The 17,453-nt window shown below is 35.8% G+C and overlaps 1 long non-coding RNA gene across 1 annotated transcript; it reads right to left on the bottom strand.

The window, feature by feature from the left end:
* Window positions 1–1,362: 1,362 nt before the first annotated feature.
* LOC124896786 lies at window positions 1,363–3,780 on the bottom strand. The gene is made up of 2 exons (XR_007053250.1): window positions 2,970–3,780; window positions 1,363–1,798 (listed from the first exon to the last, which is right to left on the bottom strand). It is a non-coding gene; the product is annotated as an uncharacterized LOC124896786 (long non-coding RNA).
* Between the last annotated feature and the right edge of the window lie 13,673 nt (window positions 3,781–17,453).

Below are 17,453 nucleotides of genomic sequence, written 5' to 3'. Positions count from 1 at the left end.
TATTAGTTTTTCATATGGAAGTCGTTTAACCAAATCATATTAATAATATATTTTTATTATAGTTTTTTTGTCATCTAATTTATTGTCTCTATAGTTTGAAACTTTAAACTTCTGCATGACATCCTCTTGATTTCGAACCCAATAAATATAAATATGATTCATCTGTAATTGGTTCGTGGACAATAGACGCAGGACACAGGTTTTCTAATGAGCTCAATCCCCCCTCATGTACTGGGTCATCCTCGGCTCATAACTAAAAAGGGTTTTGGTTTTTGCTCTATCCTAAGTGTCTAGAGTGGGTTTGGACGAGGTTTCCAAGAGGACAACTTGGGTTTGAAAATACAAACAGTCATCGGATGCTTAACGTGCCAATAGCCCGTACGAAACCCTAAACAATTTATATATTTCAAATGGAAAGTATGCCATGAATTGCAACAATTTAAACTTCGTAAAAATTTAAACACATAAGCTCATAAACAGTTTAAATATTACAAACCCGAATAGTTAGTCAAACAAGTTAATTTAAATATTTGATTAGAACCTAGTTAAATTCTCCTGCAGAGTCATAATTTTTAATTTATTTCTTTTTTATTTTGAAGGGTTTGAAAAAACATTGCTTTTTTAAACTATTCCAAAACTTTAAAGAAAATTTTAAAATAATTTAAGAATTTGCAGAGCTGCCACTTGATTTTTGAGAAAAATCAAGAAAAACTAGATGTATTTTAAAGACTTGAAAACAAACATAAATTCTTAAAATTAGAGAAAATGAGTAATGATTCAGGTAATGCACTAAGAAGGTTTTTAAGGCACTCAAGAGCGTTCGCTAAAAAATGGTTAACCCAAAAGATAATTTTTGACTGATCTATAAAAACGACTAATTTTGAAAATGTGGCTAACTCCGTAAAATCTTAAATTCATTTGCAAACATGACGTTTATTCTATTCATATGAAAAAAAAAAAAAATTAAATTTAAAGTAAAATCTCCTAACAAGAAGTTTAAAAGTAAATTCAATTCATTTACCGAATTAAGAGAAAACTAATTATTTCACAAAAAAAAGAAACAAAGTGATTTTACTAGAAACAATCATTTTTTGGAATAAAGAAATCACCAATTTGAACTAGTTATGAAAAGTTGCGATTTTTACAAGAAAAGTTAATTTTCATGCTGTGAAGAATTCTCTTTAACTTAAATAAACCATTTTAAGACATTAATGGAATAAACGTCAGTTTTTATTTATAAGAATTTTGTTCTAAGAGGAAAAAATAACAAAAATTCATCTTTTATCGGTTCAAATATTAATCTTTGTGATAAGTAATAATTGAAGGTAAAATATAAAGATAAAATAAAAATAGCAATTCGAATGGGGAGTTTACTAAGGTTAACGAAGTTTAAAAAATTTAATACAACAAATAGTCAAATATGAATTATACAAAATAAATAAAGAAAAGAAGTTTGGGCCTCTTATCTAGCCCATTTTTTGAGAGCTGTTCAAATTTGAACTTGGGCTTTTAATTCATTTTCCAGCAATGTATATCAGATGTATACTACAGCCTTTTCTTCTAAGTTTTGGCTGTATACACACTGTATATCAGCTTGGGCCTTTACATACCAGCTTCCTTAGCTCGATTATTGCTCCCTTGTATCTGTATATCAGCTTCCAAGACCTGAATATAGTGTATATATATTGTATATCTTTGTATACACACTTGATTCTCTTGAGTTTTTGTCCATTTTTGATACTTTATGTTGACTCGGAAATTAGGCTTCCTTAGCCCGAGGAATATAAGGGAAATTAGCCTGTTGGGGCCCAAAGCAACATCACATGCACCAAGAAAGAGACCCGAATTAATATTTATTCATGAAAGATGATCAAAGTAAACAAAATGGGTGCACAGACTATAACCTCAAGAAAGATAGAGACGATTCTTACTAGCAAATCACAAAAAATATTAAAGCATTTCACTTTAAATATCATCAAGTGAAATTGCTGGTCACTCCATCCATAGGAAAAACCATGCTAAAATTTAACAAGCAAGGAACATAATCAGACAAGGCACAACTTTTTTAAAAAAAAGAAACATACACATCACCTTTTTGAATCTACCTAGATTTATTACTCTAACCCAAAGACAAAAAAATTGTGTCCATTACATGACTCTTAAAGCTAAAGATCAACAGGTTTAGCCAAATAGTTTGTGCTCTTTATACAGAACACGTTTAATCAAACAAAACGAGAAAGAAAACAATCAGTTTGGCATTAGACTGCACCACGCTCAGGCAAATAGTAACAAGAAGGACTTCAAATGACCAAACAAGGACAGATTCCGGAGGTTCATAGATAAATTATGATCAAAAGCCCTAAATAAGCCGAAGGCCAAATTTAACCAAAAATAAAAAATGTGACACTTACAATCTTATGAAACTGTGTTAATGAACATGAGCATTTCTGAGTTTATCAACCACCAAAGAGATGGGTAACTCATTTAATATAAGGCCATTTAGACTTCGAGGACACCTATAATCGTTTACATGAATAAAGGCTCGGTAGCTATGATCTCGCGAAACTAGTTTTAGACCAAAAACCAACATATGAGAAGAAAAGAAAACACAAAATGATTTCAGGAGTAAATCTGCAAACCATATTGATTTATCTACATCAAATAAATCGGGACCAAAAATTCATTCCAATGCTAATTATATATAAAGGAAATCATAAATAGTAAAACACAACGTGACCTAAATTTTATTGTAGTAACAAAATTCATGAATTGATTCGATTACTACAGGATAACAAAGAAAATCACACAATTTTTGTCATATGAAACCTATGGATTTTCAAGCTCTCTACAACAAATAATCCCACCATAACTATGATTACAATTATAGAGCTACCAATACGACGGAGACGAACAACGAACTAAAAGGGCAAGTTGCATTTCCCCTTTTTAGGGAAACAAATCGGACTTACGAGCTTCACCGAAAGATTCTTGCCACCATCGGAATGAACTTGAATTCTTATCCTAGAAATTCAAGCTCAAACGAGTCTTATCGAATTTTTTGGCACCGAAACCCTTCTTCGAATAGCAAAATCTCACGCTTTTTAGGTCCCTGCTATCCGGCATCTCCAACCTCTTAAATAATGCATTGAATGAGTATTTATAGGTATTTTCAGAATGGGATTTCACCAATTTGAGCGATGTGGGATGGGAATATTTGAGGGGCGTTTTGCGATTTTGAATAGGGACATTTGAATTTGAACTTGGGGATAGGATTTGTTGAGCTGAAAATCGTACTATTTAGTACGGATTGGAATCGTTGTTGTTGCGTCTGTTTGTTGGAATCTAACGGGTTGCTGCACGGGTATGGGGTTGGTTTGCAATTGTTAACCATTAGGGTTGATATCAGGTCAGATTGACATCGGTTGACTGGTTTGATGAGTTTTTACACGACTGGAGTTGGTGTCGGGTTGCCATTGGCTGACATGTGATTGTTGTTGGTGTTGATACTATTGCTGACTGGTGTACATGTTGTTTATGTGTATTGTACGCTAGATTGAGTTTTTTTGCCATTGTTTAGAGCTGTAATGTAGAAGAAAGAGCAAAGGTGGGTTTGGTTATTTTTTTCGTTTTTAGTTTTGGGATGGTGTATACAGAATTAGAAGGGGTTGGGTTGTTGGATAGAATTCGGATTTGGGGTTATTTAAAATATAACCCCAAATTTAGTCAATCTCATTTAAATTTTCTGTTATATTAAAAATTAATTGGCCAACTGCATTGTAATTATGGTCAATTTGATTTTAATTATGACCAATTTTAATAGATTGACTAAATTAAATTGAAATTCGATATGAGTTAATACCCCGTTTAATTCTGAGTTTATTGATTAGATAAAATCAAATAAATATTTCTCTTAATAAATTATTTTTTGATAATAAATCATATTTAAATCAATATTTTACCCATTTGAATGAATTTTCAAGATTAATCTTAATAAAAGTTCAATTTTGATAAAAATATTCATTTAAGAAACAAAATTTATACAATCTCGTATATGTAAATACGAACACGTATAATCGTCACTTAAATGATAAAATTAACCCAAATAAATCTTTTTGAGCGCATTTATTCAGATAAAATAAATATTTCAATTTTATTAAGAATCGAAGAAGCTCAGGATTAAATTTAATTGTGGAGAACAAAAATTAGGTGTCAACTCACACTAGGCTCACAAATTAAAACATGTATCGATAACACCTGTCGGTTGAATGCCAAGTTTACATTGAGTAAATAAAGCCAATCAACAGTAATGTTTTTCGTGGAGGTAACATGTGTTGGGTTCAATATATATGAAAAGTGTGAATGGAAAATGAAGGGAACTAAGTGGAGGAAAAAATTGAGAAAACACTATTATGAAAAGTGTATTCTAAAATGAAAAGTCTACTAATTTTCCCACATTGATGGGAGACTGTGATTTTTCAAGTGTTTATAATAAGAAACATTTATTCCACTTGGTAAGTGAGGCAAGAAATAAGAGGTGCCTTGCGCCGTCGTCGTCGTTGCTCGTTCGGCTTGGCTTCGGCTTCAGATTTGGATCGATCAATGAAATCTATCTTTTTAGATAAAATTTATTTGACAAAAATTTAATCCAAAAAAAAAAGAAAAACGCAACAGAAACAAAAACTTTTCTGTGGTTTTGATCCTCCATTAATGTGCATGCATGTAGTACAGAAATACTGTTGAAATGTTGTTTCAGAAGGGATGCAATCCATCGATGAAATGACACACTGATTCGTGAAATGGTATGCCCATTTGGATGGTTGTGACTGTTCGAAAAAAACACATTTTTTGGACGAACAAACATAACTTTTCCAGAAGGGATACAACCTTTGAGTGAACCATTGCCACCTTTCGGAAGGGGCACCTGATGGCGATATAAACCTGTTTTCATCCACAGGTTTAGATACGAAATTTTTTTCTGAATATACAAACTCTTCTTGTTTTCAAAAACATTCCATGTGATCAATCAATTCGTTGAGTGAGTTCGAAGAGATTTCAATTGTTTGAGGTACCGCTACAGTTGGTTTGTTTGGCCATTTTATACTGGAAGAAAAATTTCGCAACCTCGGGTACTTGAGGGGAATTATTTCCTTAAGGACACTCCTTAAATTCGGAGGATTTGGCGATTTCTGTTTCATCTTATTTTCTGAAAAAAAAAAACATACTTCTTAGAAAGATCATTTTTGATCTTGTGTTGAGGGTGTTGTTGTACTTCATAGTGTTCTTGTTTTATACTTGAACTCGTGTTGAAGTTATTCTATCAAATTACAGATTCTGTATACCCGAAAATATTGAAAATAACATGTACCTCTATAATAATTTCAATATCAAATGCCTTTAGTGATATTTCCTTTGTTATTAGATTCGTTAAAACGGGTAAACCAACCCAGTACAAGCCTTTCGGACAAGAAATTTGATGGGTTAGGATGGTTTGGCCCTTCATTTTAATCAACCTTAAAATAGCTCGTTCGACCCATCCGCGAAAAGGCAGCGAATTGGAGTGGAATAGTCATTTTGTTCTATTCTTTAATTTTTTATATTATCCTTAGAATATCATGTTCTTGTATCTTTTTTTATAGAAGCATATATGATACTCTCTTCATTTCATTTTATCTGACCCATATTAACACAACACACCCTTTAAGAAATCAAGAATTGAAAGTGTATTTTACTAAACTAATCTTATTATTAATAATGTTTTGGCACTCTAAATTTTACTACAATTGTTTTATGTTATTATTTAATACCTCACATGTAACTTTAAGATAACAAACACTTTTGATCGAACAGTCAGGGATATCAGTAATGTTCTCCGCTCCTCAAAGGACATCTTTAAGAAATTGTTAAAGTGGGTCACCGCATTGGAAAATGAGGTCTTCAACCCCACCAAATTTGTCCAGAATGTTAGACTAAGAGAGAATGGAGAACCACCATAGCATAGTCAATTCACTGACGAGAGTACCCAGAGAATGCTCGAGATCAAATTTGCAAAGCTGAATGCCTGCTTGAAGCGAAAGATGAGTTTGGTCTCTAAATTAACCTAGATAACCGTCAAGCTTACATGTTCAAAATTAGACAGGGTAGTATTGAAAAGCTAGGACTTCGTTAAGAGATTTTAGAAGTCAAGATGATTATTGCCAAGGGTGTCGGAGAACGAGATGGACGAAGTCTGTACGAGAAGGTTAAACCCCTCGGCTCACCCGTTCCATCCCATTTGAAAGAAAGTTTGATGGGAAACAAGGCCATAATATGGGATAAAATGCTATCCCCGTGGACTCATGGCCTCGAAGGTTTGAGATTATTATGAGGGCACTATAAGGATGGTAAAAGTTTGGGAGAAAGGTTCGACCGCGTCAGGTCATTATCAGTGGAGAAGAGATCAGTGATTTAACAATGTCTACTACGACGAAGACCAAGGTTTCTGTCATTTACGAGAGAAGATCTAGAGTGTTCTGAATCAGTTCTAGGCCGACCAGAACTTTCTCACAATGATGTGATGGTAATTTCTTTAAACATTGTTGACTGTAACATTAAATATGTTCTTGTTGATCCAGGTAATTCGACAAACATCGTCTATAAGTGTATCCTCAAACATAAGGGATTAACTAAAAGAATACTTCCCACTGCCAAATTATTCGTTAGTTTCAACTTGGCAAGTGAGGCTACCTAAAGGAGAGGTCGAGCCACAGCCAAAAGATGAAGGGATGCTCAAATTGTCACATTTTGACATTCTTAATGATGAAATGGGAAAATGGCATACTAGGAAGGCTTTGGCTATACGTTGTTAAGTAGTCGCTTTGTAAATTTCTATGGCCCACATAATTAATTAATTTATTGGTTTAATAATTATTAAATAAGTTAAATCATAAACTTGTACAGGGAAGTAGGATAATTACAGAAAGTAGGATAATTACAGACTGTTAGTGGATAATTATTATATCCACTAATCACGTTGATGGAACGTGAAAACATAACTGACTATTTCTGTATTATAAAAGGGGTCCTCTCTCTGCCAAAAGAAGAATAAATTCCATCATAATTATTCTGACACGTAAGGTGAAGAGAGAGAAACAACACTTCTGTACTTTCGCTAAAACTATGGAGAATTCAGGTATGTATTCTTCCATAAATTACTGTAATTAGATTGATGGGAAAATCATGCAGTTTCACGTTCCTAAATAATTGATAGGATTATGTATTAGATTGTTTAAGTCATACGATCTGTTAAATCCTTACATGTGATATCTGAGCCAAGTTTTTGGAACTAATAATTTTTTGTGAAATTAATGCGTAGTTCAATTTTATGAACCCTAATAATATGTAATGGCGTTATTGTTGTTGTATCGAATATACAATAAATGCAAGTTCTGGTATGTGCTCAAAAAGTCAAAAGAATGATACATTATTTCTGGTTCAAAGTAAAGCATGTAGATTCTGTGATAACTTCTAATGACTTACGTTAACTTCTAATGACTTATTTCTGGTTCAACCCTTTTTGTTTTATACGGAATTACTTTCGTTCGGGTGGCATCAATTAATAACACTTGTTTTAATGACTTAAGCAAGTGCCTATTTTATTTTTTCATTCATATTAATAATTGTGATATTATTTTGGATTTTTTGAAATCATATATGCAAGATTCGTTAATCACCAAAGGGGTCGAATCTTTATGAAATTAATTCCAGATGCTTATAAATGATGTATCAATTATGGGTAAATTAAAATTTTGGTTATAAGACATTTGTAGATCAGCCAAAGGTTGATTGTTTGTTCGTATGACCAATAAATATTAAAGAGATAATTTTGATGTATCGTTAGTTTATTTATTTATCTAAAGATAATAAATATTATTAATTAATACATTAAATATTATCGATTTGTGTTAAATATACTTTTAAGCATCATTATGTTTAAAGTTGTATTTTGATGTTTCACCCAAAGGAGAACATCAATATACATTTAAGTAAATTATTTCTGAATTTGATAATGTGTATAAACTCGTAACTCAAAGTATTAATAAATGAACATGTTTTACTTGCAGCACTTGCCCTTCATTCACACTCCGCCTCTGTTACGACTTTTATCTAACTTAACTTTTCAGATTGGTGCGAATAGATCAAATTTCATCTTGGGGTTTTAGATCTTGATGTTTCACTTTACTCTGAAAAGCCAACTGCTATTACTGAAGCTAGCAGTGATGAAGAAAAGTCCTATTATAAGCATTGGGATCGATCTAACAGATTAGCCCTAATGTTTATGCAATTGAATATTGCGGGCAACATTAAGACTACTCTTCCCAAAACTGAAAATGCAAAAGAACTTTTGAAACTTGTGGAAGAGTCTTCCCAAACTGCTGATAAGTCTCTTGCTGGGACACTAATGGGTACTTTGACCACCATAAAGTTTGATGGTTCACGTACTATGCATGAGCATGCCATTGAAATGACAAATATAACAGCAAGACTTAAGTCTTTGGGAATAGAAGTGGAACAAAATTTCCTTGTGCAGTTCATCATCAACTCATTACCGTTTGAGTATGGTCCTTTCCAAATGAACTACAACATCATAAAAGACAAATGGAACGTGCATGAATTGCATGGTATGTTGGTTCAAGAGGAAACAAGGCTGAAGAATCAAGGAGCCTACTCCATTAACTCTGTAAACATCAAGGAGCTGAAAAGAAAAGAAAGAAGCATAGTAAGGGAAAACAGAAACAACTTAATGTTAATGAGTCCTCATCTCAAGTACGTAAGAAAGGAAACAAGAATGGGAAGTGTCATTTCTGTGGTAAATCTGGACACTTTCAGAAAGATTGCCTGAAACGTTAGGCATGGTTTGAGAAGAAAGGTAAGCCTCGTGCTGTTACATGTGTCGAATCAAATTTAACTGAAGTTCCTTATAATACTTGGTGGATTGACTCTGGTTGTACTGTTCATGTTTCTAATACTATGCAGGGATTCCATACAATCCAAACCATAAACAAGAATGAAAAATTTATTTACATGGGGAATAAAGTGAAGGCTCCAGTTGAAGTTTTTGGGACTTATCGTCTGATTCTTGATACTAGCGTCACTTAGATTTAGTTGAAACTTATTATGTTCCTTCTCTTTCGAGAAATTTAGTTTCTTTGTCTAAGTTGGATAAGACTGGATATTCTTTTAATTTTGGTGATGGATGTTTTAGTTTGTTTAAACATAATTATCTTATTGGTACTGGTACTCTTTGTGATAATTTATACAAACTGAATCTTGATAATCTGCTTGCCGAAGCACTCTTAACTCTACATCATAATGTTGAAACCAAACGAAGTTTGGTGAATGAACAATCTGCTTACTTATAGCATAAACGTTTGGTCATATATCTAAAGAAAGACTGGAAAGATTAGTTAAGAATGAAATTTTTCTAGATTTGAATTTACTGACCTTAATATTTGTGTTGATTGTATTAAAGGAAAACAAACAAGACACATAAAGAAAGGAGCCACAAGACACAACTTCTTGAAATTATACACACTTATATATGTGATCCTTTTGATATCACATCTTTCAATAAAGAAAAATATTTTATCACTTTTATTAATGACTTTTCACGTTATGGATATATCTATTTGTTGTATGAAAAGTCTCAAGAAATTAAAGCCTTAGAGGTATTTATTACTGACGTTGAAAGATAACTAAATAGAAAGGTGAAAATAATCAAGTCTGATAGAGGTGGTGAATATTATGAAAGATATGATGAAAGTGGACAACACCCACGTCCATTTGCTAAATTTCTCGAAAAGCATGGCATATGTGCTCAATACATAATGCCTGGCACACCACAACAAAATGGTGTGGCAGAAAGGTGTAATCGTACATTAATGGATATGGTTAGGAGCATGTTAAGTAATTAATCTTTACTTCCTTCGTTATGGATGTATGCTTTAAGGAATGTCGTTTACTTGCTAAATAAGATTCCTAGTAAAGCAGTTCCAAAGACACTTTTTGAATTGTGGACTGGTAGAAAACCTAATTTGAGGCACCTGTATGTTAGGGGTTGCCTAGCAGAAGTTAGAGTATACAATCCACAAGAAAAGAAACTACAAGAACTGTAACTCCCTGATTTTTCTAGACCGGGATGCTACACGGTGCTTATGACCCCGAAGGATCACAAGCTAACCCATGACTAATATCTGTACTTGTACACTATAATATATAATGTAATAATGCGGAAAACATGAATATGTAGGACATAAGGTTCAACTGAATAAAGAATCTGTCAAAATATAATATCCATATGGGTGAAAGATACCCAAAATAGCTGAAAACTGAATCAAATCTGAACATAAGTCTGAATACTGAATTTGAAAGCCTCTAAGTACTGTCTGAATAAGGATTTGAATGAAAATGTCTCCAACAAACTCTGTAAACTGATAACTAGCTAAAATAATAATAGATAAATCAAATCATATTGTCCTCGAATGAAGAAGACTCACTGAATCTCTGCGATTGGAAATGCTACTGCTACTGCTGATTTGGAGGTCGTGTCTCTGAACCTATTGTGTAATATGAAAGAAAGAACCATAGCGCAATTGCATCAGTACGAGGGAATGTACTGAGTATACGAGTGAGGTAGGCTAAATATAAACAAGGTTTACATGCATGAACAATGCTAACTATCTGACTGATATGACCGTAAGAGTACAAACTTGGATACATAGTAACTGAAATCATGGGTGCATGATAGCTAGTCCTGTATGCTAATACATGGTTTACTGATGGATAACATGACTGATACTGAAATTCTGATAACATGGGCGACTGTATCTGACAATCCTGAATCTGATGGAACTATTTGAGTTTCGTACTGTAACTGAGTCTGAATGTATCTGACAGCCCTGATATACTAAAATCTGATGACCTATCTGAGTCCTTTTACTGAGATTGATTCTGAAACTTTGGGAGGTAGTTGTTTAACCGACATGCCCCAATAACGCATATAGCTAAGTTGGGGTCCAATCTCTACCCCGACTGGAGGGGTGTCAATAACGCTCCACTGGTAGGGACAGTTGTGGGTGACCCTTAGCTGGCAGGTATTCGAAAAAAAAATGGCGGGAACCTTAAACTGATAGGTTAAGCACCTCATCAACCCTAATCTGACAGGTAAGATGACTCAACCTACGTTGGCTACGTAGTTCTAGAATACAAGGATGACTACTAAGAATCACACCCTAAACTGGTAGGTGAGTTCCCATCCTTGGGTTCACTCGGTGCTAACTTCTACTCCCATCTTAAGAGACTAAACATGATTTAACTGACTGTACATGGACAGATTAACTGACTTTCATTGACTGATGGAGTAGTACTATTATCTGAGAGTTTACTGAGATCATGTCATTTCTGAGGTTTCCTGAGTCACATGACTGACTGAGTTCTATAGATTATAGCTTAACTGAGATTATCGTGACAACATGACATAGCTCTAGGCACACAACTATGTTTTTCGGGTACGAATACCCCCAGGACTCGATAGAAGGAAACTGACACACATGACATGACTTGATCACAAGATTTGAGTCCACAATTCAAAATATCATAAGTAGGGGATATCATATTTCATATAGTTATTCAACATCTTAAACATTTTAGGGAATGCATGGATATATTTCGTGTACATATTGTAGACATGCATTATCTTACATACTTCATACCACCACAATAGCAACACATAAAAAACATGGAATTTAGATTGAAGTATATAACTAACATGAAATTGTCATTTAGACATCATAGAACCATACAAACATGAATTTCTAGAATCCTTAGCATTTTATCAAACACCTTGCATGCATTCTTTAAGGCATAAGTGGGTTTCATACTTGCACCATATTAAACCACCTAAAGTTCATGGTTTTCAATTAACAAATATATATTCCATGAAAACACCTTTAGAAATCACATTGAAACTTAAACAACAATCGTCAACATGTACATACTCATATCACCACAAAAAGTTTACAAAATAATATTTAAAACATGGTTCTTGAGCTCTATGAACGGATTGGATCCATAGATAAACGCTACACATACCTTAGAAAGGAAACCTTGATGATTTGATGGAGAGTTCTTGGATTGGGAAACTTAATTCTCGATTATCTTGGAAAAAGGCTTGAATCTTGCTTTTGAAAGATGAGTTTGATGGAAACCCTAATCTTGTGGTTGAGAGAGTAAGAGAGGGTTTTTGAGATGCTTAACTGAAGGAAAATGAGAAAAATTATGCCTCTTTAGGGTTATAAGTCATGGAAGGTGAAGGAAATGACCAAAATACCCTTATGAAATAAATTCCTAGTTGCTGAAAAATCATATCTGACGACCTTCGTGATAGGGCGTCACAAATGTGATAAGCTATCACGAATGTCGTCACTTAGGAGCTGGTTTCTGCCTAAGGCTAACGACCTTCGTGATAGGGCATCACAAATGTGATAAGCTATCACGAATGTTGTCACTTAGGAGATGGTTTCTGCCTAAGGCTGGTGACCTTCGTGATCGGGCGTCACAAATATGATAAGCTATCACGAATGTCGTCACACTGTTTCCAGCCTGACATGCTGGAGTAAAATAGTAATAACTCTTTGCTCTGATATCAAATTTAGGAGAAATTGGTATCGTTGGAAAGATAATTCAATTATCTATCTCTTAATAGGTCATGAGATAAAAAATTCCAAGTATAATGAGAGATATACTCATTTAAGTGGACTATACCAACATCCTTCTCAAGAATTCAATCGGTAAGGAATGTTTTGATTCGTCTAATAGTTGGGAGTTATTTGAAGCCTTAATATACATCTAACTTATTCATAAAACTATAAAAGAACCATGATGTACTATGCATAAGTTTGGTACATGGCTCTAATATTGGTTTGGTTTTTTTGGGGTATTACAATATCTCCCCCTTGGAAACATTCGTCCTCGAATGATGACTGCTTGAGAGGGGAAAAAAGATAACACGATGCATACACTGATCATGCTCAACTGGCATATGATTTTAGGACTAAATTGAATTCTAAACTGAATATATCCCAACTGAACATGCATATCTTATGCAGAATGATAAGCTGAACTCATGAATGCATGACTGATGTTCAGATGAACTAAAATTTCTTGCAATGAGAATGCATATCTGATGCATGATCTCTTGACTGAACTGTTACATGATTGCATGATAATCTATGCATTGATACTTGATACCAATTTTATACTGGAATTTTGATTATGTAACTGAATAGGCTTAAGAAAAATGGTTACCTCAAGCTAAGTCTGAATTAGCAGAGAAAAGATGAGGGTACTTGGTTCGTATGTCTGCTTCTGTTTCCTAAGTATCTTCCTCCATGGAATGATTCAGCCAAAGAACCTTGACTAGAAGGACTTCTTTGTTCCTCAGTCTACGAGTCTGATAGTTGAGGATTTCAACTGGAATCTCTTTATAAGAGAGGCTATTCTGAATGTCAACGCTCTGAATAGGGACTGCAACTGCTGGGTCACCAATGCACTTCTTGAGCAAGGAGACATGGAAGACTGGATGAACTGAGGCTAGATCTGAAGGCAATTTGAGCTCATAGGCTACCTTGCCGAAGCGACTGAGAACCTTGAAGGGACCGACATATCAGGGACTGAGCTTTCCCTTCTTGCCGAATCTCTTCACTCCCTTCATGGGAGAGATCTTGAGATAGACATAGTCATCGACCTTAAATTTGAGATCCTTTCTACGAACATCCGCATAAGACTTCTGTCAGATCTGAGAAGCATGGAGTCTTTCTCTGATCAACTGAACTTTCTCTAACTTTCTCTAAGGCATCGAATACTAAGTCAGGCCCTATGACTGCGGCCTCACTAACTTCAAACCAACCAATCGGAGGCCTACATCTCCTACCATAGAGAGCTTCGAATGGAGCCATCTGAATACTGGAGTGATAGCTGTTGTTGTATGTGAACTCAATCAAAGGCAAGTGGTCATCCCAGCTTTCCTTGAAATCAATTGCACACACTCTTAGCATATCTTCTAGATTCTGAATGTTCCTTTCTGCTTGACCATCTATCTGCGAATGAAACACTATACTGAGATGAACTTGGGTACCAAGACCCTTTTGGAATGCTTTCCAAAAGTGAGAGGTGAACTAGGTACCTCTGTCTGAGATGATAGATAGTAGAACATCGTGTAATATGACCAACTCCCTGATATAGGGTTTGGCTTAATCGTCGGGTGAGTAAGAGGTACGAACTGGAAAGAAATGAGCTGACTTGGTCATTCTGTCTACAATGACCCAAATTGAATCATGCTGATGACGTGTTCTAGGCAAACCCGTCGTGAAGTCCATGTTCACTTCTTCCCACTTCCAAGTAGGAATAGTGAACTCCTGCATGGAACCACTAGGTTTCTGATCCTCTATCTTAACCTGCTGACATGTAGAGCACTTAGCCACAAAATCTGCAACGTCCCTCTTCATCCCACTCCACCAATAGATCTCCCACAAGTCGCGGTACATCTTAGTGGCCCCTAGATAAATATAGTATCGCGCACCATACGCTTCTGCAAGAATTTGCTCCCTTAAGTCATATACATCGGGAACACACAGACGACCCTGACAATGAAGAACACTATCTCCCCCTTGGGAGAAAACCTCTACTTCCTGACTCTGAACTGACTCTTTTAGCTTGACAAGGCTAGGATCCCTGTCTTGCTTCTCTTTCACCTAGGAAACTAGAGATGACTCTGAACTACTCTGAACACATACACCAGCCTCTAAAGAGTCGACTAAGCAAACGCCTAGTATGGCAAGCTAATGAATCTCTTGAGATAATTTCTTCTTACTATCCTCAACATGGGAAACACTACCCATGGACAGTCTACTGAGTGCGTCGGCCACTACATTGGCCTTCTAGGATGATAAAGGACACTCATGTCATAATCCTTCAAGAACTCTAACCACCTTCTCTGATGAAGATTAAGATCTTTCTGGGAAAAGACATACTGAAGGCTCTTATGATCTATGAAGACGTCTACATGAACACCGTATAGATAATGCCTCCAAATCCTTAAGGCAAAGACAACTGCTGCTAACTCAAGGTCATAAGTAGGATAATTCTTCTCATGGGGCTTTAACTGTCTGGAGGGGTAGGCTATGACTCTACCATGCTGCATGAGGATACAACCTAAACCTACTCTGGATGCATCATAATATACTAAGAATCCATCAAAACCGTTGGGAAGTGCTAAAACTGGAGCTGAGGTGAGTCGAGTCTTCAACTCCTGAAAACTCTTCTCGTAAGGTTCTGACCATTGAAACTTGACCTTTTTATGATTCAATCTGGACATAGGAGATGCAATAGAAGAAAATCCCTCGATAAACCATCTGTAATAGCCAGCCGAACCCAAGAAACTCTTGATATCTGATGGAGAGACAGGGCGAGGCTAGTTTCTTACCGCTTTGGTTTTCTGAGAATCTACTTTAATACCATCACCGAAAATAATGTGGCCAAGGAATGCTACTGATCTTAGCTAAAATTCGCACTTACTGAACTTGGAGAACAACTGGTGATCCCTGAGAGTCTAAAGAATAATTATGAGATGGTCTGAATGATCACTCTCTGTGCGAGAATAGACCAGAATATCATCTATAAAGACTATAACGAATGTGTCCAAGTACTGCTTAAACACCCGGTTCATCAAGTCCATGAAAGCTACAGGGGCATTGGTAAGACCAAAAAACATGCCTAGAAATTCAAAGTGACCATACCGAGTACGAAAAGCTATCTTCGGGATGTTACATTCTCTAACTCTAAGCTGATGATAGCCTGATCTAAGGTCTATCTTGGAGAAATAACGGCACCCTGAAGTTGGTCAAACAAGTCGTCTATTCTAGGTAGCGGATACCTGTTCTTGACCATGACTTTGTTGAGATGACGATAATCAATACACATTCTGAGAGAATCATCTTTCTTGCGCACGAATAAGACTGGCGTACCCTATGGGGATTCACTGGGCCTGATGAATCTCTTATCTAAGAGATCCTTCAACTGATCTTTCAGTTCCTTGAGTTCTGCTGGTACCATTCTGTATGGCAGAATAGAAATAGGCTGAGTATCTAGGAAAAGGTCTATGCCGAAGTCTATTTCCCTTTTGGGAGGAATGCCTGGAAGATCTTCGGAAAAGACATCTGAATATTGATTAACCACTGGGACTGATTCGAGACTGGGAGATTTAGAATTGGAATCCTTAACATGCACGAGATAATACGCACACCCCTTAGAAATTATTTTCCTTACCCGAAAGTAGGAAACAAGTTGACCCCTGAAAGACGAAGTGCTACCCTTCCACTGTAGGACGGACTCATTCGGAAATTGAAACTGAACTATCCTATTTCTGCAATCGACTATGGCATAGCAGGAATGAAGCCAATCCATGCCAAGAATGACGTCAAAATCAATCATATCTAACTCGACTAATTCTGCTGACATGGATTTCTGAACTATCATAACTGGGCAGTTCTTATATACCCGTCGAGCTATGATGGTTTTACCCACTGGGTAGAGACTAAAAAGGGCTCTGCTAAAATTTTGGGACTGATTTCGAAATTGCCTGCTATGTATGGAGTGACGAAAGACAAGGATGCACCTGGGTCTAGCAAAGCATAAACATGAACATGGAAAATCTATAATGTACTAGTAACGACATCAGAAGAATTTTTCTGATCTTGTCGGGTCTGAAGAGCATAGAGTCTATTTAGGCATTGCCCACTAGTAGCACTGAATGTGGCACCCTGCTGGTTCGGGCGACTGAACTGAGCTATGGAACGATTCTGCTGACCCTGAGGGCCTAGCTGAGGACACTTCCTAATCTTGTGTCCTGGCTTACCACAACTAAAACAGATATCACTACCGACTCTGTAAATACCCTTGTGGTTCTTACCATAAGTCTAACAAAGAAGATTTGTTCGGGAACTGCTGACACTTCTCTGAGATTTAGAACCTGGTGCTCTATCTCTGTTGCCATCCCTGAACTTCAGCACTAGGACACTAGCAGAGGAAGAGGCTGGAACTGCTGACTTAGGATGAAACTGCAAATGATTTCCTCCCTCTGATTTGGGCTGAGCAAAACTAAAACTGCTTGATCTTGCTCTCTTGTTCTGCCTCGCCCTAGTTTTAACCTTATGCTCCTCTATCTGTTGAGCGTGGGTCATAAGCCTGGCTAAAGTCATATCACTGTTCAACATCATAGACCTACACTCATTTACCATGCTATTATTCACCCCTGATACGAACTTGCTCATCTTAGCCTTGTTGTCTATAACCACATGAGGGGCATATCTGGTTAGCTGAGTAAATCTAAGAGAATTCTCTCTAAATATCATATTTCCCTA

Source organism: Capsicum annuum, chromosome 3 (genome assembly GCF_002878395.1).
Source record: "Capsicum annuum cultivar UCD-10X-F1 chromosome 3, UCD10Xv1.1, whole genome shotgun sequence".
Lineage (NCBI taxonomy): Eukaryota > Viridiplantae > Streptophyta > Magnoliopsida > Solanales > Solanaceae > Capsicum > Capsicum annuum.
The sequence above is the reverse complement of the archived record's forward strand: the minus strand, read 5'-3'. Positions and strand labels throughout refer to the sequence as shown.